At 44.5% G+C, this 8,512-nt stretch overlaps 1 pseudogene; it reads left to right on the forward strand.

Moving 5' to 3' along the window:
- The first annotated feature begins 2,499 nt into the window (after positions 1-2,499).
- On the forward strand, positions 2,500-7,092 carry LOC127753766 (uncharacterized; annotated as a pseudogene).
- The last annotated feature ends 1,420 nt before the right edge of the window (positions 7,093-8,512 follow it).

Below are 8,512 nucleotides of genomic sequence, written 5' to 3' on the forward strand. Positions count from 1 at the left end.
CCGAACGGCTCGGGGCTTATCCAAGATGATGCAAATGGCAAGAATTTGGGCGAGGAGCTCACCGGCGTGAGGAAACGGTATCGGCGGCGCGGATGGAGTCGCGGTGAGGCGGACGTGACGGCGGGGCGGTGCGGCACCGAGAGGGCGCGGCCGGGGAAGAAGAGATGGAGAGGCGCGAGGATGGGGGTGGCACGGAGCTCCTCGTCGACTCCTCGTTCTCGCTAGGTCCCCGACACGCACGATGGCAGAGGAGGGCGAGAACGACGACGAACAGCGAGGCGGCAGTGGTGTGATGGAGGAGAGGAAGCGAGAGGTATGGGAGTGGGAGGTGTGGGTTTTATAGGTGGCGATGTCGGTTTGAGAGAACCGACCTTGGGGCGGTCAAGGAGATGAGGCGGGTGGCGCGAGCGGTCAAGCGGTGCAGAGGTGGTGACGCCGGTGGTGGTCGGGGAAAGGGAAAAAGAAGGGGGAAAAGGGGGGTGGTCCTTTGCCATATTGAGGAGAGGGGAAGCAGGTGCTTCTCCCATTCATGGACGATGCGGCGTGGAGTGGCGGGGGCCATGGATGACGTCGGCGATGGCGGCGGCGGTCGATTTGTCATGGAGCGGGGGCAAGGCGGCAGCACGTGGCGTCAGCGGCGCAAGGGCTGATGGCGGCGGCGACCGGCCGGTCGGCCACTTCGCGAGCGAGCGCGCGCGCGACGCGGGGGTGCGGCCGGATTTCGAACGGCGGCGGCGGGAAATCGGCGCCGGGGAGAGGGAGATCGAATGAGAGAGAGAGAAACAGCGAGAGAGAGAGGAAGAGGACGAGAGAACGAGAGAACTCTCTCTCGGCTCGGCTCACGCGCATGCATCGCACGTGCAAGAGGAGGGAGGAGGACGGCAGAGGGAGGAAATGGGCTGGGGAGGGGCGTTCGGCCCATAACAACCGAGGGAGGTAAACTAGACTTTTTCCGAGGAAATCGATTCGGAGGGAAACGAGATTTGGAAATTGAATTTGGATTTCGAACTTGAGGCTTGGTCTGACAAAGCAGGGAGGAATCAAGGGGAAGCACCCAAGCGAAAATTCGGTATTTCTTTGGAGCAGAGTTATACTCGGCGCTCCGAGGGATTAGATGAGAGGGATTCAAGTGAGACCTATCTTTGAAGTTGGGACAATGGTATGGGATAGGTTCCAAAGGTAGATAGGTAGAGGGACAGATAGATTGATAGATAGATAGACAACTGGTTAGATAGATAGATAGGTAGATCGATACATAGACAGATAGATCGGCTGATGGGTAGATAAACGAATAGGAAGATCGATAGACAGATCGATGGATAGATAGTAGGTAGGCAGATTGATTAGAGGGAGGGAGAGAGAGATAGGGACGAAGGAATCGACGATTGATTTCAGGATGTTGATTTCAGAGACTTGAATCGGAATTGGAATCTTGAGGTGGAGGATTTTGATGGCGACGAAAGGGAACAACGATGGAGATTGAATTGAGATCCATGGCACGACTTAGACTCTCACACAAAGAACGAAATTTTCACATATAGGATTTTGCCGAAGTAGTTTTTAACGCCTCACGAAAAGCGGAGCGCTACATAGACCCACCAAAAATACCACATGAGCATGCCAAGTCATCATCGTATGCAGCGATATGAATGAAATGTCCATTCTACCCTTATATACCATATAAAAAAAGAAAACAAATGTTTCATACATGTATGATCGTTTTAGCATTGATCGTATAAATTCTTTTGTCGGCCACTCTCCACAACAATGTTGGGTATGGGTTGGCCTGTTATTTTTTTTTGGTTATGTCTTTTCTTTCTTTTCTATATGGTATATAAGGGTAGAATGGTCATTTCATTCATACCGCTGCATACGAGGATAACTTGGCATGCTCACGTGGCTTTTTTTTATCAAATAATTAGTTTGGAGGACTTGTTTGAACGATTGAAAACCTCAAGGACTAAACTGAGTCCGAAGTGAAACTTCAGGGACCATATTAGCTATTCACCCTTCTTATCGGATTCGAATTGGATGTAGTTTATCCCTTTATTAGGTGGATAAAAAACAAAAAGGAAAATAAAAAAAAATATTGGTCAAGAATTGTAATGGACTGGGCCTAGCGATACCACATTATTTTTATGATTGATGGGTCGGGTTGGGCCTTCACTAAGTTTTTCCCTATATGGAGACATGTCTGATCTGTTGGAGAACAGGAGGATATTTCTTAAGACCTCAAATCTAGAGGACATCTTTCGGTGACCTCGATCTTGAACCGTTTTCCCTTCTTCTCTGTTAGAGTATCTCCAACAGTATCTCTAAATTAGACTCTCTAAATATTTTTATAGCCAACTCTCCAACTAATTTGGGTAGTCAAACTAGGTATTCACTCCAACAGTCTCTCTATTTACATCTCCAAATAAAAAAGGGACCCACATATCAGCCTCCATTGCCTTCGTCCTCCTCCTCTTTCTCTTTCTCTTCTCCCGCATCAGCCCATCGATGGCGGCGGCGACGGATCCCCTCGCGCGCGAGGTGGGCGGCGACGGCGGCGGCGGCTTCCCGCACGCGCGGGCGGCGACGAGACTGGCGGCAACGGCTACGGCGGCTGCACGCGCGCGCGAGGCAGGCGGCGGCTCCCCGCGCACGCGAGCGGCGACAAGGTGGGCGACGACGGCTGCGGTGGCTCCCCGCGCGCGAGAGGCGTGGGGCGACGGCGGCGGCGGCTTCCCGTGCGCGCGGGGTTGTCTGGTCCCAAAACTAACAATTCAGAAACCAACATGTTTAACTGTATCAAGCCCTGAATCAGTAGATTGATACATGTTCAACAATCTGGATCTTCATCGCATACATTTAGTCAAGACTCCAAAGGAGATATCTGTATATAAAATAATAGGACATTTACAAGCTTGTGGCTAACTATTACAGCAGAAGCTATACGATGACTCAACTCTGCCGTTTTACTATAGAATTAAACCATCTAACTATACTAGACTTGAAGACTAGGTTTAAAGGGAACTAACTTATGTGATTGAACTCCCAGCTTCGGCAAAAACTCCAAATAGACTCTGAAAAAGAGGGGTTGAAGCAAGGGTGAGTACAACGTACTCAGCAAGCTATTATATTAATCAATAATGAATGCATGAAATAGTAGTATTTGAGTGGGGTTAGATTTACTTGCAGAAAGCAGAGAATGTAGAAGGAAAGTCTATAATGTTTTAAATGCAACAGTATTTAATAAAGTTTGAAATTATGTTTCTAATCAAGATGCCATTGTGAGTCCCAATGCCCGATAACCGCGAGCACGGCTATTCGAATAGTTTTGAGGATATTCATACTGCAGAAGATGTACGCTTTACTCACAATCCATGACGTGCCAAACACATTAGCCTTGTCATGACAAAGCTTTTCGGTTACTAACATCAGTGGTACCTGTTCCATGAACTCTAGTCCCCATGCGCTCTGAACGTAACGTTATCAGCAGTGAGAGAAGTTCTGGCGTTCCCGAGGTCTTTAGAGAGAACTGATTGTATGACACCATGTCATCGCAATCAGGGTTTACAAATAAGTCATGACATTAATCTTAAATCTCATATATTTACCTGCGCCTCGGTAAATATCACAATTGCCCTTCGCGGCATAAATTTGCCTCTTGCGCGAGGACTTAAATAAGAACCACTACACAGAGGTACCACCTTTGCTAGATAACTTAATCAGCTAGGTCTATGCCCATACGAGAATTGCGGTCGTACTCGTATGTTCCTCACATGTACTTGGCAGTCTTATGTCGGTTGGAACAATACTAGCCACCCAGAAATCAACCATTTCTACCGTACTGTCCCAATCTAAGTTCATTATATTTATGCAGTCTAACCAGGCAGGGCTAAGCAAAATCTAGCATATATCTGGTTTGCTATATGTTCAAGTTATGCATTTAAAATCATGAATGGCTAATGCATGGAATAATAGAGATATAGAATATAGGATAATAATGCTCAAAGGGGAGGAATAATAAATTGCCTTGCTCCAACGCAAATAAATCTGAGATAGGCAACCTGATTATCCAATCCTTGAAATACCACAGGTTGCCATCCAAAATATAACAGACTCTACTGTAGAAGAGGAAGATCCAAATTCAATAAAAAGCCATAGAATAACAAGAAAACGACAAATGGTTAAGAGGGCTAGGGTTTAGGGTATAACCCATCTCCTTTATAGGGTATAGGGATTGTTGGGCTAATATTTGTTGGCAATAGGTTTAGGTAGTATAATACCTAGGGTTTAGTTATATGGGAGTCGATTATGGAGTAGGATAGCATATTGGCTAGGCTCTATATTTTATGTGGAGGCTCTCGTGGTTTGGACGATAGGAAATATATTAGATAGTTAATATGGTTAAATAGGCATGTGGCTAATATGGGTCAAGGTTGGCTTTGATAGAATAGTGGCTAGGATTTAGTTGTTTAGGCCGATATCGAGGTAGGATAAATATCGGCTAGGGTTTTAGGTGTTTGCTAGTCGTCGCTAGAGTTGGACAGCATGACGACTAGGTTTGGTATCATTCCTAGCCGTGTCGATAGATAACATATCGGCTAGAAGAATAGGAGGTGGGTGTAGGTTTAGTGGGGTGGAAGTGTTACTCCGACAACCGTGAGTGGCGGCGGAGCGGCTTGGATCACACAGAGCCTGAGAGTTAACTGTGCGGCGTGCAATGGAGATCGAGGGGATAGTGAAGCTCCGACCGCTATACGCATCAAGGCATGGGGTGCCAGGAGCAGCACTTAGACCTTGGGTCTGGTTTATGCCGGGCTTTACAACCAACGGTCCGACGTTGAGGTCCGTAGACCGCGCAAACGTCCCCATGGAAGGCGTAAAGTTCCAACCGGCGGCTTTTTAGTGGCTAAAGGGTATTTTGGAAATAAAATAAAACATTTGACAGGCAAATATAAGTTTAAATTGTAAATTCAATTATAAGATTAAATCAAATATTTATTCAAAATGTATTTGAATAAATTAAGGAAATTCAAATAAAATCTTAAAATAGCAAATTTGATATCAAAATGAAGAGTTTGAATTTATATGAATTTAGGTCTAAAGTTCACTGGAATCGGATCTACGGTTTAGGAAATTTGGGCTTCTAAAGATTGGAATTTGAATTAAATCTAGAAAATACGAAAAGGTACTATTTATGGGCCCACCTGTCAGCCTTTTTCTCTTTTCTTTTTCTTTCTCTTCTTCTTCCTCCCGTCACCTCCTTCTTCTCTTCTGTTAGCAGCCGAGAGAGAGCTAGAGAAGAGGGCGAGCGGGGCGCCGGGCTTCCAGTGGCCAAAGTGCGGCGACGTCGGCGGTATATCGTGTTCCCGGGCGACGCGCACTTGGGGAGGGTGGTAGCTAGCCAAGAGAAAGAGGGAGATGGCCGGAACGGCGGCGAAAAGAGCTCAGCTCCGGCTATAAGAGAAGGTGGTGGTGGCGGTTTATCTCAAGGTGGAGGGAGAGGGGAAAGGGGAAAAATGGAATCACCTCGGCGAGGCGGAGTTGTTGCGCCAGGGTTTGGCTTGCGAAGCTCCGGTGAGTGAGATTGGCCGGTGGATGACATGGCCGGACATGGAGAAGAGAGAGAGAGCTCGGTTTTCATGTAGAGAAGGGGAGGGATGGCCGGCTATTTATAGGGGAGAGATGCGGTGGTGAAAGGCGGTTGTGGAGGAGGAGATCGAGAAGGACACGGCGACGGCAGTGGCGTGCAAGGAAGGGCAACGGCGGCCGGCTTTCGTTTCCTTAGCGGCGACGTTTGCGGCAGCGCGCCGTGCGCAACACGCGCACTGGGAGAGGGCGGCTGCTTGGTTGGGCCGATTTTGGCCGGCTCGGCTTAGCTGGGCCGGCAGCCCAAGAGGGAGGAGGAAAATAAAAAGAAAAAGGATTGGGCCAAAAGGAAGAAAGAACGGAGTTTCGGCCCGATGACAAAAAGGAAGAAGTCTAATTTGAATACTTGATTTGGATAACTAGGTTTAGCAAAGAATTTGAATTTGGAAAGAATTCACAAAAGAGATTTTCTAATTTATTTGAGTGCAATATTTAGAGGTGGAGTTCGAGGGAATTTATTTGGAAGTACTCAAATAGGAAGAGAAATTAATAATATTCCTCAAAATATTTTTGGGAATATTGAAGGGAATTAGTTGAAGACAATAAATAGGATACCAATTCTAAAATTGGTATTATGTATATTTGTGGATAAAAGGGAAATTGAATGAAGAGTATAAGTTGGAATTTTCTTAGCACAAGAGCAATTATTCACAATATTTAAAATAATACTATTCTTGTGCTGAAGAGGAAATCAAGCCACAAAGATTAAATTGGTGGCGAGATCAAATTAGAGAAATTTGAATATTTGGATCGAGAATCAAAGGATGGGTTTAAGATCAAAGGACGGGCTAACAATTAATTCCAATGAGATTGGAATTACTTTGGTTTAGGTTCAAGGGCAAGATTGGAGGATTTCTCGGACCATAATTCATAATAGTAAAAATGGTTTTCAAACTAAATTTGAATAAAAGAGTTTTAGACGAAAGAAGGTTTAATATTCGAAAATAGAATTCCAACAAGAAATGCCAAATATGTTTTTAAATGAAAAAAACAAAAGGGATTAAATACCAGAGAGGTTTTATGCGAGTTAGTTTTAGGAGGTCCCGCTAATTATATTTTCTTAGGTTTAGAAGGTTATTAATAACATAAGAATCAGCATGATGCAAGTTTAGAAAATGACACATTTTCAGGATGTTACATGGGCGGCGACGGCGGTGGCGGCTTCCCGCGCACGTGGGCAGCGACGAGGCGGGCGGCGACGGCGGCGGCGGCTCCCCGGGCGCGCGAGGCAGGCGGCGACAGCGGCGGTGGCTCCCTGCACGCGTGAGGCAGGCGACGGATTCCACGCGCGCAAGGCGGGAGCTGACGGCGGCGAACGACGAGGAAGCCTACTGTAACGCCACCACTGCCATGGTCATCTGCGATTTGCGACGTCACCGCTGCCATGGTCCTCTGCTGTTTGGGCAGAGAGAGATGGTAGGAGTGGTGGAGCCCATGGATGGCCAGCCGAAATGACTCTCCAAGTTTGGCCAGTGAGTGTTGTGATTTGGGTAGCCAGATGGCTTAGCCAACCGAATAGAGAGGTTGTTAGAGGGTATTTTTTCTTCGTACTTGCCAAAATTTAGCTTGGAGAGCCATTTGGCCATTCTCTTTGAGATGCTCTTGCACTTACGGAAGATGCACATATAGTGTTATTCCTGATGGGGAAAGTATATGGTGGAAATCACATCCTAGGTGGAAACTTGAAATTTTTTTTAAAATATTCTTTAAAAAATCACACATGTAGGTAATATATGAACGACCCTACAAAGTTGCATGAACAAAATCAACTTCATTAATGAGATATAAATTAACAAATAACAATATTACTATTTTTGTCGTTTTCTACTATATATGTTTCTCAAATTTTATATCTCAAAAATAAAGTTAAGTTTATTCATGGAACTTTGCATGGTTGTCAGGTACTATTACCTTAGCTATCTATGAGATTTTATTTTTTATTTTTTAAAAAAATATCATTGTTTCTTCTATGTTTCTCATTTTTACATCTCAAACAATGATATAAAAGTTTTCAAAAGATTTGGAAAAAAAATCTCAAATTGAACAACCATGCAAAGTTTTAAGGATAAACTGAACTTCATCTGTGAGATAAAATTGAGAAACATAGCAGAAAAAGAAAAAAAATGAATAGTGTTATTTGTTAATTTTGTAACTCATTAGTGAAGTTAAATTTGTTCATGCAACTTTGTAAGGTTGTTTATTTACGTATTACCAACATGTGTGATTTTTTTAAAGACTTATTTTAAAAACTTTTACAAAAAGGGTTTTTAAGTTTTCATTTAAGATATATAGTTATCAACATATACTTTCCCTTGGGAGGCCGGAATGTGTGGGCATGCTTGATTTTGTTCAGCTAAACAAAAGATGCCCACGTGGTTGACTGATGCTCATTAATCTGTTCATCTGCCAGAACATTAAAAGTTCGAAAGAACTAATAGTCGCATAAATAAAGATTACGATATTAACCCACGCAGTCGATCAGCAATCTCATGCTTGGACCAATCACATAGGCAATGTTCGAGGATTTTTGAGCCTTCGAGAGGGAAGATTTTTCGTCGTGTTTGATAAGGATTTTACCAAATGTTCGTACTTGTAGCCCTGTAGGGAGTACAAGCTATAGTAGCAAGTACAAGTGCGTGTTCGTCGTCGCGGATGCCCTCCGGCTTTGGACCGGAGTTTTGCTGGGTCGTCAGCCGACATGACGATGATATACAAGGAGCAAGTTTAATACGGAGTAGTAAGCTTAAATCAATTATAAAGTGATGTGGAGAAGAGAACTTGAAAAATAAAAATGATTGGCTTTCAATGAAAGCTAACTCTTTACATATGTATATACTCATTTAAAAGTCTCTAGCGGTGGTGATGGTGAATCTAT

The sequence above is a fragment of the Oryza glaberrima genome, chromosome 1 (genome assembly GCF_000147395.1).
Source record: "Oryza glaberrima chromosome 1, OglaRS2, whole genome shotgun sequence".
NCBI classification, from domain to species: domain Eukaryota; kingdom Viridiplantae; phylum Streptophyta; class Magnoliopsida; order Poales; family Poaceae; genus Oryza; species Oryza glaberrima.